Raw genomic sequence first — 14,999 nt, forward strand, 5'->3', positions numbered from 1 at the left:
CATGCACATATGTCCTTATATATGTTTAATTGTATGTCTGCATAGACATAAATGTATGTGTATATGTGTACACATATTATGTGCGCATGCTTGTGTCATGGAGCAGTTTGAATGTCCTAGGGAATTCAGGAAAGCAAAATTTATGTACCTCCAGAAACTTTGATCTGATGTTCTCCTAAAATGAGAGTCATCTCAGGGATTTGTCAAGTCATCCCAGGGAACTTGTCTAAGGCAATTTTAAAGTATATTTATTCCCAGTGAGAGAAAACATGGTATAATATATGGAAGTCAGGAACACTTGGGTTCAATTTCTACTTCTTATACATACTATCTGTGAGTACTTGGTCAGGTAACTTAACCCTTGAAGCTCTTGACAACTCTCTCTAAGTCTATAAGAAGCATAGGTGTTGACCTGCATTAGTAAGGGAAGCTACTAATCAGGAGCCCCTACACAATGAAATTAGATGGCTAGCCAGTCCTTGTCCCCTCTATCCATAGATGTGTCTGAATACAACTAAAAATGTGTATCTACCACTGATTTCTTTCTACTCTATTTGGTTTTAGGAATAAGGAGTTAAAATGTTTTTTGACACTTAACATTTATGTGATCATCTATATCTGGATTTTCATTCTGAAATGGATTGGACTAAGTATATTTTCTAGGTCAGATGTTCTGTGACTCAATCAGTGCAGTAGCAGACAGTTAAGAATTCAGTTGCTAAACCTGTTCTTAAGACAGAACTTCAAAGTATAGTCAAGAGGAAAAGGAGATATGAATTCTAATGTAGTGCTCTGCCTTAGAGCAAGCTCACGTGATGCTCCCTTAAAAGGGATGTATGAAGTCTAAAAGCCACCAGAGTTAAACTACCAAGTTAAACATCCTCGGTTACTTCAACTGTTTTTTTATTAAAACTTCAGCCCTAGATCTGCTCTCAACTTGTCCAGACCAGTTGAAATCTTGAGTCCTTCTCAACAATTAGATGATCTTAACTAGTAAAAAACTCAATTTTCTTATAGGGAACAAAATAATTTGACATCTGTGTGATGTCCCAAGAAATACAAAAGAGTCCTCATCCCCCATGCCTACTCTTTTGTTTTGAATATGTCAAATAGAATAAATTGTTGAATTTGCCAAAATTTTAATACCAAACAACTTGGACTTAATTCCTTAAATAGTTAAGATAATTGTCCTTCCATTTATAGGTCTCTAACTTCTTTTGGAAGCCATGCAATTATACAGACATACCACTATCTTAGGTTTGAGGCCTCAGACACGTATTAGCTATGTGACCCTGGGCTAGTCACTTAACTCTTTTTGCCTCAGTTTACTCATATATAAAATGAACTGGAGGAAGAAATGCCAAATCACTCCAGTATCTTTATGAAGAAAAATCCCCAATGGTGTCATGAAGAGTCAGATGATACTGAAATGACTGAACAACAACAATAGTGAATGGCAAAAACAAGCAGGGTCAGATCAGTCAAATCAAAATGAACTGCCTGCATTTTCTATTCATACAGAGCTCCTTCTTTGGTAGCCCACTGGAATGCAGCTATCATATTGTCTCTGATATTATTAAGGTATCATATTATCTTCATAATATCTGTGAAAACACTGGGCTCATCTCTAAGTGGCCGAAGAAGCAGATATCATAGGCTTCAGTCAGATCTCACTTATAGATCTCAGAAAGGTATAAAGGCCTTTGCTTGAGCTCCTGAGAGGCAGAGACTGCCTTTGTCAATATCATCATCCAAGACATTAGGGAAGGAAAAAGTCTTCATATACATTCTGTTGTGCTTATTTGGAAATTTTGAAAGGCAGGGAGCATTTGACAATTCACTGACTATCTCATAGCAGAAGACAAAAGGATCCAATTTCTTGATGATAATGCATGCATGATCTTCATAATCTTCCAGGCAGAAATCCAAATGTAACTCCCCTGCACCAGTAATCATGTGTTTTCCAGATTCCTCAATGTAGACATGATAATAGGGCAGATGTTTCAGTCCCTCCACTAGTTTTAACAGACCAGATTTGAATTCAGGAAGATGGGTCTTCCTGATTCCAGGCCCAGTATTCTATCCACTGTTCCACCTAGCTGGTCATTGGCCTTTCACCATAGTGGTGGCTAAATAATTCCTACATCCCACTGCTGCCTCTATGCCTGTATACTGACTGCTAAGACCAATCTTATGGAATCCACTTATCTTTCAGTATCCAGAACAAGTGGTTGGGAGTTTTTATGGTGTCGTGCATAGGAAGAGAGAGCATGTGTTTGAGGAGTCCCAGGTTGCTGGTGCCCCCAAGTTTGTTGTGAAAGTCTATCAAACAAAGAAGAAAGAAAGCCCATCTGCCAGTGAATGAATTTTTTGGCTTCACTGCTGACTTGATATCTAATACAGGTGGCTAAGCCTTTCTTCAGTATTTCTTTGACCATTATCAGATACAGCTTAGAGTCAGCTTTGATAACACTAGCTACCATTGCCACATTATGAAAGAGACCCTCAAATGTAAAAGTCTGAAGGAAGGTATCCCAGTGAAAGACAACTTTCTGGACAACTTGAAAAAGCTCTCTCCAATATTGGTTCCATGCCCTGTTAGACTCTAGCATAATAGCAATGCAGCAAATTGTTAAAGCTGCAGGAACATCTTTTTGCATATACTTAACCAGTTCTTGATAACTTGAGGTTTTCAAGACATTGATATTCAGTCTTATAGATTTCTGTGTTGTCCATGACACATTCAAGGCTCAATAGGTATCATGACTTGGAACATTTTCACTTGACACAACTTGAGTTTCTGTTTTCCATGTTTATTCAACACTAAAGAGAGGAAGAAAAAAAAGTGTTCTCTCTACAGGATATATCTGTCCAGCATGGTTGTTTGGGATGCATACCTAACATATTTCTTGTCTTCATTTGCTGAAGAGAAACATAGTGCCCCCCAAATTGCAAGTGAGTGCATTAAGAAGCTTTGCTTTAGTAAATGACCCATCTTGGATCTTCAGGTGGGTGAGAGGGAAAATTAAATAGATATTTTCTAGTTGGCCAAAAATTAGAAGGCAAAAATGTTTTGTGCAGTGTGACTGTCATCATGAATATCTACAGATATTGTGCCATTGGATTAATTAATTTGATGTAGTGATAAATATTTTAAAATAGCTAAAATGTATAGAGAAGCATAAGGTTTATTTGTTTGTTTTGTTTTTGTAAGGAAATTAGGATTGTGACTTGCCCAGGGTCACACAGCTAGTAAGTGTCAAGTGTTTGAGTCTGGATTTGATCTCAGGTGCTCCTGAATCCAGGGCCGGTGCTTTATCCACTGTGCCACCTAGATTCCCCATTAAAAACTTTACATATATTATGTAAAATTAGTTAAAGAAATCCAAGATAGCTTATGTGACAACTAAAGAATAGTTTATAAAATTGGCCAGTTGTCATAGGATTTAGTTTACTGATTTTTGGGTGGAGTGAGGAAATTGGGGTTAAGTGACTTGCCCAGAGTCTCACAGTTAGTGTTAAGTGTCTGAGGACAGAATTAAACTCAGGTCCTCCTGAATCCAGGGCTCGTGCTCTATCCACTGTGCCACCCAGCTGCCCCTACTGATTATTTTTTTATAGAAAAAAGGGTTTTAAAACCATAAATTTGGAGCTGGGAGGGTCTTTAAAGGTCATTTAGTGTAAACTTCTCCTTTACACATAATAGTTCTGAGGCCTAGAAAATTAAATATCTGGTCCAAGCAGTGACAGAACTCAAGTTTTCTAATGTCAAATCTAAAGGTCAGAATGTGGATGTGTTATGGGAAAGTCAGTGTAAGATGATGTAGTGTGCAGAGGTCTTGGATAACCCAGGAACAATATGGGAGGTGAGAGAATAGAATAAAAAATAATTTTGATGAAATATATAATTCATAGTTCTGCTCAGGGTATAAGAAGAAATCTAAATTGATATAGCAGAAATTTGTGAAGGTGAAGGACAGCATGGATATGTGGGAATTGAGGAAACTCTATACAAAACTATAACTGGGGTAATGTGAATAGACTTTATTTTTAGGTTTCTGAATTTTTTACAATGCTAACAGTATTTGATGTCCTTTTTACAATGTAGAAAAAACTGAACTAGTGAGCAAGAGTGGTCTCTCCTACAGCAAAGCAATTACGTGGTAATGGGACAAGTCAAAAGTAGTCATGGTAGGTAGTTAGGAAAGTAAATATCTCTATATTAGGAAACCTTAACCTTTTTTTTTCAGGTCATGGGATCCTGTTGGCAGCCTGATGAAGACCATGGACTCTTCTCATGATAATATTTTTGAATGATTAAAATAAAATACATTATGATTATAAAAGAAATCACTTGTATTGAATTTATTAAAATATGTATATTTTGAAATTTTATAGGAACCAGGTTTTGAACTTATGCTATAGGTTCTTAGACAAGAAAAATTTAGAGATATAAAATGCATAATGCTGAATCTATGACATGGGTACATTGCTCTGTGCATCTTTTTTATGATCTGAAAGGGAAAGTGAATAAATTAAAACCAAGAATTCTTTGAGAAGCAAGTTATTCTAGTTCAAGTCAGTATTAATGAGATTCTGGGTAAGGCACAGCAGAGTTTCATAAGGGCAAGAATAGCACTGTATTTTTTAAATAAAGCATTTTTAGTTCTCATCATCATAACATTTTCCCATTTTCCTCAGTACATGAAGCACACAGGGACAGGGACAGGAGGAGAAAGATATCAGCAAAATTTGTCAGTGTTAGTGTAGGCTGATATCAGTACTGGTAATATGAAAAACCAAACTTGGATTTCCTTTGAAATATGAGGTATAGTTTTCAAGTTAACATGATTATGGGCTATAATTTGTAAGAGGGAAGAAAAGAAGGGAAACCAAAGAGGCTGAAGAAGTGCAGCAGGAGGCAGCCAGAGTGATTGAATCAGAAGTTGACTGTTGTGACAAAAGATTAGTCAAACAGCTGGAAAAAAATGAGAAAACTCACTGTGTCTCAGAGAATGATGGGGAAAAGTATAGTGTGCTATCAAAAAGCTTCCAGAAAAATAAAAATAATTCTCTCCAAAAATAAAAGATGAAAGAACAAATGGATTTCCAATTTTAATCTAGGAAGTCATCCAGGAAGTATTTCCAAGGATCTCAGAAATGGAAAATGAGCATTAAAAAGGAAGAATTAGAGCCAATAGATTCTAAGAACAATTGGTTACAATTTGATAAATGAAGAAAATGAGTAGTCAAGTTCTCAATAGAGTTGTCTGTGGTAAAAAAATAGAGTTGAATGCATACTACTGAAATGGTTTTTGAAGGACCGCTCTTTCAGGGAGGAGACCATGACAAATAGCCATGCACCTGCTGCTGCCCGGGAGAGCGTGCCCAAGCACGTGAGACTTCCGGGGCGCCAGCTTAAAAAACTGGGTAGAGAGCAGAAGTGGTCTCTCTTGGCTCGCACATGCTGGCTTGGGTTTGACGGCATGTTTGGGTGATTGGCTCTGGTTCTTAGCCTGAGAGGCAGTTTTGGGATTCGGAGAGTTTTTATAAAAGAATATAGACTAATCTTAGATCTAAGACTATTCATTTGTATTTCTACTTTCCTATTTCCCTAATCAGTATCAACTGTTTGTTGGCTAATTAATTCCCAAACAATAAAAGCTAATCCCTCTCTGATTAAAGCTCAGAGGCTTCCTTTCTTACTGGTCTGGGAGATATATAAGGGAAAAAGTTAAAAGGGAAGTTTAATGATCTTATATCTAATTTTAAATCTCACATGTCATAGCACATGGTTTTATTTGACTCAAATGCCCAACAATGTTCTTTATTCAAAATTGGTGGGTACATAGAGGTTACAAATTGGGATCTGCTAAAGATCTTGCTCTCTCCTTGGGCAATCCAAAAACTCTAAACCTAGCAAAGTAGATAGGTATACATGGAGGTGTATATGAAGTAACTCCTCATATTAACATATTAGAAATTTGCTTGAAAAATAAAATAGGGAGCAGCCAACATGGGTCGCATTTGGACCAAGACCATGAAGTAGGCAGCATGAGTCATCATCAAAAAATATTACACCCTCCTGGGCAACAACTTCGACACCAACAAGCGTGTGTGCGAGGAGATCACTATCATCCCCAGCAAGAAGCTCTGCAACAAGATTGCTGGATATGTTTGTTACTCATCTGATGAAGCACATCCAGAGAGGCCCTGTGAGAGGAATCTCCATCAAGTTGCAGGAAGAAGAAATAGAAAGGAGGCATAACTATGTCCCTGAGGTCTCTGCTTCGGATAAGGAGATCATTGAAGTGGATTCTGATACCAAAGAAATGTTGACATTCCTGGACTTTGGAAGTTTGTACAACCTGCGAGTTACCCAGCCCATGGTTGGGATGAACTTCAAAACACCAAGAGGAGCTGTTTAATGTTTACTTTTGTGTTCTTTGCAATAAACTTAGGAACCCCCCCCCAAAAGAAAATAATATAAGTTGCTCAGTTGGTCAAAGCAAAGTTAATGAGTTTTAATGAATTGTAATTAAGTAATAATTTATTTAACTAATAATAAACCAAACAATCTCAATAATGCAAGAGATTCACTGCTTATATTTTAGATTAATATATTTTCCTTTTATTGACTTTACTCTTTCCTCTAATTTTCAGAAGTAAAAATAAAACTTTTTCTCTCTTCCTTATGGATTGCTTTTTAATGAGCATAGGAATTATGATCCTCTGAGAGCATAGTAAGAAGGGATAAAAATTATATTGAATTAAATCTGGTTTGATAAAAAAAAAATAAGATTCAGCTCCTATGTGGAGCACCTCCATTACTCTCACTTAGCTTTCTGAGGCATGACTCAGAAGAGAAGTGATATTTTAGATAAAGAAAATAAGACTATGTTTGAGAGGAGGAAATTTGTGTTTGGGGCTTCTCATTAATTCTAGACATTATTAGCAAATAATTTCTTTCTTACCCATTTTGGCTGAAGAGTATCAGTCAAAAAAAGGAAAATCATGCAAGTAAATATAGTAGCTATGGGCTCTATTTGAAAAAGATAAACATTTAGTTTTCTTTCACAACCTGGCTAATGTGGAAATGTTTTGCATGACTACTCATGTATATCTTATATTGAATTGCTTGAGTTCTTAAGCGGCATGGGGAGGGAGGGAAGAAGAGAATTTCGAACACAAAGTTTTAAAAAATTGATGTTGACATTTGTTTTTACATGTAATTTGGGAAAATGAAAATTCTAAATAAATAAAACAATGACAAAGAGGAAAAAAAAAGATAGGCATTTTCTTAGATGCTCCACTTAGGTTGGTAGATCAGAAGTTGCTGTTAATGTTGAGTCTTATTTGCTTTATACTTATAACACTACAATGACTGCATTGATGTTGTCATAGTATGTAAGGGCAGGAAATATCTCCATTATTTTGATCAGAGGAATAATGAAAATATATATCATTTACTACTTAAATGCTTAGAGGTCATTATTATTAATCAAGGTGTTATGTGTTCTATATCACTTCCCTTCACCCAACTTCTAAAGCAAACATTTTTTATAGAAGCTAAAGTACAAGAACAGTGCAGAAATTAAAACATTTTCACTATAATCTTACTGTATTTTAAGCAAACATTTCATGTTCAATTCTGTGTTTTTGTCCTTGCTCAAATTCAATTGTTTTACATATTAAATTCTAATCAGGATACAAGATTTACATGATGTTCTCTTGTGAAAACTTAATAAAATGAAATATAGGAATTCATGAATCAAAGAATTACCAAATAATCAACTTAAATTGATTTGTAAAGACTTAAAAGATATTTCACTTAAGTTTAATTCAATAAAGATTTATTACTTAACAGTTATAATGTTATCTAACTGAATGCTAAAGGCTATAGACAGAGCTCTAACTAGGGCAAGATAATCTGAGCTTTTCTAAAGGGCATTTACATATAGAGGGTACAAAAATTATGATGAATATAACCCAAGTCCCAAAGCCCCTTGATATGGGACTCTTTCCTCACTGGTGTATATAAAAGCTGCACTTGTATGAGGGATGGGGCAGATTTGGTGAGAACAGGAGTGTATCCCACCATTGGGAAGAGAGTTCCACACAAATAGGCTCCAGGATTCAGGTTCGTATAAGTAATTTAAAAGATTGTGACATATTAAATATTTGTTAAATTTAAATTTTGAGAAATTTCACTCTTTCAGCAAAGTTGAAGCAATTGATATTAGTACATTGGGAGCAATGAGAGTTTTTAAAATAAGACATTAAGAAATGGCTTATTTCTTCTGGCTACCCCTTCGCCATCACCCCAAGTAAGATCCTCTTTGTCTAGTCTTTCCCTTCTCTCTGCTCCTTTTCATGAAGTTTTCAACCTCCTACTAGTGTCCACAGAAACTTATCACTATACCAGCCATCTACCATGAGGGCTAAACAAGATTTTTCCCTACGTTGCCCCCCTCTTTCCTTCTTTCAAATAAGTTTGTTTTGATTAGCTCTTATATTATTATCAGATCCTGGATTACAAAGTTACTTTGAAGTTTCATGATGTTATATTATTTACTTTAGAGACCCACCAGTGCTAGCTAGAATTCTAAATATAAGCAATACATGAAAAGTTTTATTTAATGTTTTCCCAATCTCAAGGAAACAATTTGGATGATATAAGAGAGGAAATATGGCATAACAGAAAGATTACTGTACTTGAAGTTAGAAAAGACCTGGCTTCAAATCCTGCTTGTCTTTCCCAATTTATAACCACGAGAAAGTGAATTTATCTCTCTGAGTCTTAGGATAATGATGATAGCTCAGGACAAAGTAAGTACAAAGTAATGATAGTCTCTCTGGCTAATGTGTGACTGAATTTGGAAGATATTGAAAGATGGATTGAGGACTTGGGCAATTATCTTTAACCTTTTAAAAGTGACTACACAGTTAAAATAAAAATTACTGTCATTATTCTATATATAATAATGTTTACTTTCAATAGTCATCAACTCACCTGAGCTTTGCTAACATAATAGTCCATCAACTACTCCTTCTAGGTCACCTCAGAAGGAATAATCAGTCCTGTGTCCAGAGAAGTTGCATATCCTCAGAAGTTCACCTGAGGTCAAGGCTTTACATTTTTTTTTTCTTTTTTAAAATTAATCACATTTCCTATCTCAATGTTAAGCTTATGGAATACATTCAATAAACATGCAATGACTTAAATATTTATCTCTTTCCATTCCTGGCTGTTGCTTTCTTAGACTTAAATTTCACAATACAGAGACTAAAAATTATGTAATTATTAAATTTCACAGAATGACAATAAAATTATCGATTAAATTTATTTTCTGAATACACATTTTTACTTCTATACCATTGATCAACGCCTTTTGCCTTCTCCTCTAGTAGAAATAATCTCTCTGCTTATCAAGCCTTCTTAGAGCCCTATAGTTATTGTTGTTGCTCCTTTGAATAAGGAGGAATAATTTTTTATGCTGGGGATTCTCCTTTTTTATTACATAAATATTATTTTATATTTATTTAAAGATATTTATTATTTTATTTTTCTAACATTATGAAAATATGTTTTTCAACATTCTATTTTTGGTGAAGAAATATAATTTTATTGGTTTTTTGTTTCATATTTCAAAATAAATACTATTAAGTGCCAAGTAGTTTAAACCTATACTACTCTCACTCTCTTTTTAAAAAAATTATTTAGTATTTAATTTTACCCCAATTACATGTAAAAAAATTAAATATTCATTTTTTAAAACTTTGAATTACAAATCCTTTCCTTTCCTCTCAATGAGAAGGCAATCAATTTAATGCAGGTTATACATGTTTATTCATGCAAAACATTTCCATATTAGTCATGTTGTGAAAGAAAACACAAACAAAAACACTCAAGAAAAATAAAGTAAAAAGTATGCTTTAATCTGTATTCAAACACCATCAGTTTGTTTTTTTTCTCCCTAGGGATGGATAGCATTTTTCATCATAAATCCTTCATAATTCTCTTCAATTATTGTATTACTGAAAATAGCTGTCATTCACTGGTGATTATCTTCCAATAATGCTGTTACTTTGTTTGTAGTATATTTCGTCTTGCATCAGCCCAGGTTTTTCTGAGAGCATATGTCTCATCATTTCTTATGGCACAATAGTATTACCTCATGATTACATACCATGATTCATTCAACCATTTCCCAATTGATGGGCATCTCCTCCATTTCCATTTTTTTTTTGCACCAGAAAAGAGCTGCTATAAATATTTCTATATATTTATGTCCTTTCTCTTTTTGTTTTTATATCTTTTCAGATACAGAACTAGTAATGGTATTGCTAGGTCAAAGAATATGTATGTATGGTTTTATATGCCTTTGGGAATAGTTCCAAATTGCTCTACAGAATGACTGAATCAGTTTATAGCTCTACCAACAGTGTATTAATGTCTAATTTTCTCCACATATCCACAAATATTTTCTATTTTCCTCTTCTGTCCTATTAGCCAATCTAATAGGTATGGGATAGTATCCCAGGATTGTTTTGATTTGCATCTCTCAAGTCAGTAGTGAGTTAGGGCATTTTTTTATATTGCTTTAGATTTGTTTACTTCATCTGAAAACTGTTCATATCCTTTGATCACTTATCAATTGGGGAATGGCTCTTATTTTAAAATTTTTACTAATTTCTTTATAAATGAGAAATGAGGCATTTATGAGAAAAACTTGCTTAAAAACCTCTTTCACAGCTACTATTGCTAAATGTTTTTTCCCTCCATCCTATCCTCCCTCCTCAAAACCATTTTGCTTCTGACTACCCCCTCCTCTAATCTGCTCTCTCTGCTATTACCGCCCTTCTCATATCTCTTTTTGCTTCCATTTACTTGCAAGGTAAGCTAGATTTCTATCCCCAATTGACTGTGTATGTTATTCCCTACTTGAGCCAATTCTGATGAGAGTAAGTTTCTCTCATTCCCCTTTGCTTTTGCAATCTTCCCCTCCACCATGAAAGCTTTTTATGCCTCTTTTATGTGAGAAGATTTGTCCCCTTCCACCTCCCCCTTTCACTTTCTCCCAGTAATATACTATATACTATTGTAATCTACTATATTATACATCCAAAGATCCAAGCTTTTTGGAAAAACCTCAATATCTGAGAAAAACTTCTGGGAAAACTGGAAAAGAGCATAGCAGAAACTACGTATATATCAACACCTCACACTGTATACTAAAATAAGGTAAAAGTGGGTATATGATTTACAGATAATCAGTGATACCATAAGTAAACTAAGAAAGCATGGAATCATTTATCTGTCAGACTTATGGAAAGAGGAAGAATTTCAGAGCAAAGAAGATAGAGAGAGCAAAACAAAATGTAAAATATATGATTTTGAATATATAAAATTAAAAAGTTTTTGCAAAAACAAAAATAATGTAACAAAGATTATGAAGGAAACAGAAAAAAGAGAAATAAATTTTAAAAGAAGTATCTCTGATGAAGGCCTCATTTCTAAAATATATAGAGAACTTAGTCAAATTTATAAAAATGCAAGTCATTTCCTAATTGATAAATGTTTAAAGGATATAAACAGGAAGTTTTCAGACAGAAAAATAAATATTATTTATAATCACATGAAAAAACGTTCTTGATCACTATTGATGAGAGAAATGCAAATTAAAACAACTCTGAAGTATCACCTCACACTTATGTGTATATCGAATATAATAAAGAAGGAAAATATTGGGTGTTTGAGGGGATGTGGGAAACCTGGGATGCTAATCCACTGTAGGTGGAGTTGTGAAAAAATACAACCATTTTGAAGAGCAATTTGGAACTATGTCCTAAAGGCTATATCATTATACCAACCTTTTGGTCCAGCAATACCAATGCTAGGTTTATATCCCAAAGACAACACCAAAAAGAGAAAAAGACACATTTGTACAAAATATTTATAGCAGATCTTTTTGTAGTGGCTACAGAATTGAAAATCAAAGGAATGTACATCTATTGAGGAATGGCTAAACAAGCTGTGGTATATTATGGTATTATAATATTACTGTGCTATAAGAAATGATAACCAGGATGATTTCATAAAGATGTGGAAAGACTTGTATAAAGTGATGTTTAGTGAAGTGAGCAGAACCAGGAGAATATCACACACAGTGACAGTAATACTGTTTGATGAAAAACTGTGAATCAGCAATACAGTGATCCAGGACAATCCTAAAGGACTAATGATGAAGCACACTATCCAGTTCCAAAGAAATAATTGATATTAAGCACAGACTGAAGCATGTTATTTTTTACTATTTCATTTTTTCTTTTATTCAAGTTTCTTATATAAAATGACTAATATGGTAATGTCTTACATAATAACACATGTATAATCTATGTATGACTGCTTAAAACCTCAGGGAGGGGAAGGAATTAGGGATAAAATTTGGAACTCAAAACTCTAAATAAAAATTTTTATTATTAAAAAAAGAATTTAAATTCAAAGAAGATATAGGGAGCAATGCAAAATGTAAAGTAGGCAATTTTGATTATATAAATTTAAAAAGCTTTTGGACAAACAAAAGTCATGTAACTAAGATTTGAAGGAAAGCAAAAAAAACCCTGGAAAATAATTTTTGAAACAAGTAACTCTGATAAAGGCCTCATTTTTCATATATATATATATATATATATATATATATATATATATATATATATAGAGAGAGAGAGAGAGAGAGAGAGAGAGAGAGAGAGAGAGAGAGAGAAAGAGAGAGAGACAGAGACAGAGAGAGACAGAGACAGAGACAGAGACAGAGAACTTAGTCAAATTTATAAAAAATACAAGTCATTCCCCAAATGATAGATTGTCAAATAATATGAACAGGCAGATATGGGAAAACTGGCATGCTAAATTCACTGTTTATGGAGTTGTGAAAAGATCTAACCATTCTTGAGAGCAATTTGGAATTATGCTCAAAGGGCTATAAAACTGTGCATACCCTTTGATCTAACAACACTACTGCTAGGTTTATATTCCAAAGATATCCCCCAAAAGAGAAAATGACCTATTTGTACAAAAATATTTAAAGCAGCTCTTTTCATGGTGGCTAAGAACTGGAAGTCAAAGGAATGCTCATCATTTAAGGAATGGCTAAACAAGCTGTGGTATATGATGGTGATGAAGTATTATTGTACTATAAGAAATGGCAAGCAGGATGATTTCAGAAAGTCCTGGAAAAACTTATATGAATTGATGTATAGTGAAGTGAGCAGAACCATGAAAATGTTGTGTGCAGTGACTACAATATTGTTTGATGAAGAATTGTGAATGATTTAACTATTCTCAGTAATACAATGATCCAAGATAATCCCAAAAGACTGATGATGAAGCATACTATCCACCTCCAAAAATGAATTGATATTAATTGAACACAGACTGAAGCATGCTATTATTCACTTTCATTTAAGTCTTCTTATAGAAAATGACTAATATGGTAATGTTTTACATAATTGCACATGTATAACATATTTCTGATTGCTTACCACCTCAGGGAAGAGAAAAGGAAGGGAGGAAGGAGGGATAGAATTTGGAAACAAAATTTTAAATAAAAATGTTTATTAAATAAAAAAGAAAGAATGCCTGAAAGTCATTTCTTTCATTGAATGCCCATTTTCCCCTGAAGGATTATACTGCGTTTTGCTGGTTAGGTGACTTTTGTTTGTAATCCCAGGTCCTTTGTCCTCTGTAATATCATATTTCAAGTCCTCTTATCCTTTAATGTAGAAGCTGCTAAATCTTGTGTTATCCTGACTGTTGCTCCACAATACTTGGATTCTTTCTGGCTACTTGCAATATTTTCAATTTGATCTGAGAGTTCTGGAATTTAGCTGTAATATTCTAGGGAGTTTTCATATTTGGATCTCTTTCAGAAGGTGATAAATGGATTATTTCAATTTTTAAACCCTCTCATTCTAGAATACAAGGGCAGTTTTCTTTTATAGTTTATTGAAAGATAATGTCAAGTGAGCTCCTGAACTCATGACATGATCACTCTAGAAACCATGCAAATAACGCCATAGGAAAATGCCTGGAGCAGCACAACTCACAGAAGAATGTGCTGAAATTATCTTCTAACCAAGAATGGCTTAGAAGGTCAGAAGGAAGGAGCTGCTGTGCTAATACAGGAGTTGATCTCAACCCCACAGTCACCCTGACACAGTTCCAGTCCCAGGAAGACCTCACCAGAGAAGCAGACCCCCAGAGCCTCTGAATCAACTGAAGTGCCAATGTTGTCTAGAACTAAGCTCAAGGTCTGGTGAGTGGGCTGAGCCCTGGGCAGGGGGAAGACTACAGGGGTCTATGCTGGTGCTAAGGCAGAACTTGGATTTTACACCCCTACTGAGAACCAGGAGGTAGGCTCCAGTAGCAGTGGCCCAGGTGGAGGAGGGGCACAGGCTCGTCAGAGCTAACAACCAAAACACACAAAGCTGGTTGATTGGCAAGTTGGTCTGGGGTCATCTAGGACCAGGAAACAGGCTGGGTGAGGGAAGAACCTGATTCTCCTTAAATTATACCACCTGGGACTTCTTAAGCTTAGGGTGCTGAAGCCTGGAAACAGTGCCTCACTTTAAGGAGCTAAAAGTCTGGTAAAAGAAAGGCAAGATGAGCTGACAGAGAAAGGTGAGGACCATAGAAAGTTTATTCAGTAACAAGGAAGACCAAGGGGCACCCTCAGAGGAAGATGTCAACATCAGGGCCCCTATATCTAAAGCTTCCAAGAAAAATACAAATTGGTCTCAGGCCATAGAGGTACTCAAAAAGGATTTTGAAGATAAAGTTAGAGAGGAAGAGGAAAAAATGGAAAGAGAAATGAGGGTGATGTAGGAAGGACATGAGAAAAAAAGTCAACAGCTTGAAAAGTCAAATGGAAAAGGAGATACAAAAGCTCTCTGATGAAAATAATTGCCTAAGAATTAGGATTGAACAAATGGAAGCC

The 14,999-nt window shown here is 34.8% G+C and overlaps 1 pseudogene; it reads left to right on the plus strand.

Moving 5' to 3' along the window:
• The first annotated feature begins 6,016 nt into the window (after positions 1 to 6,016).
• On the plus strand, positions 6,017 to 6,428 carry LOC122740127 (annotated as a pseudogene).
• Positions 6,429 to 14,999: the final 8,571 nt, after the last annotated feature.

This window comes from Dromiciops gliroides, chromosome 2 (genome assembly GCF_019393635.1).
Source record: "Dromiciops gliroides isolate mDroGli1 chromosome 2, mDroGli1.pri, whole genome shotgun sequence".
Classification (NCBI taxonomy): Eukaryota; Metazoa; Chordata; class Mammalia; order Microbiotheria; family Microbiotheriidae; genus Dromiciops; species Dromiciops gliroides.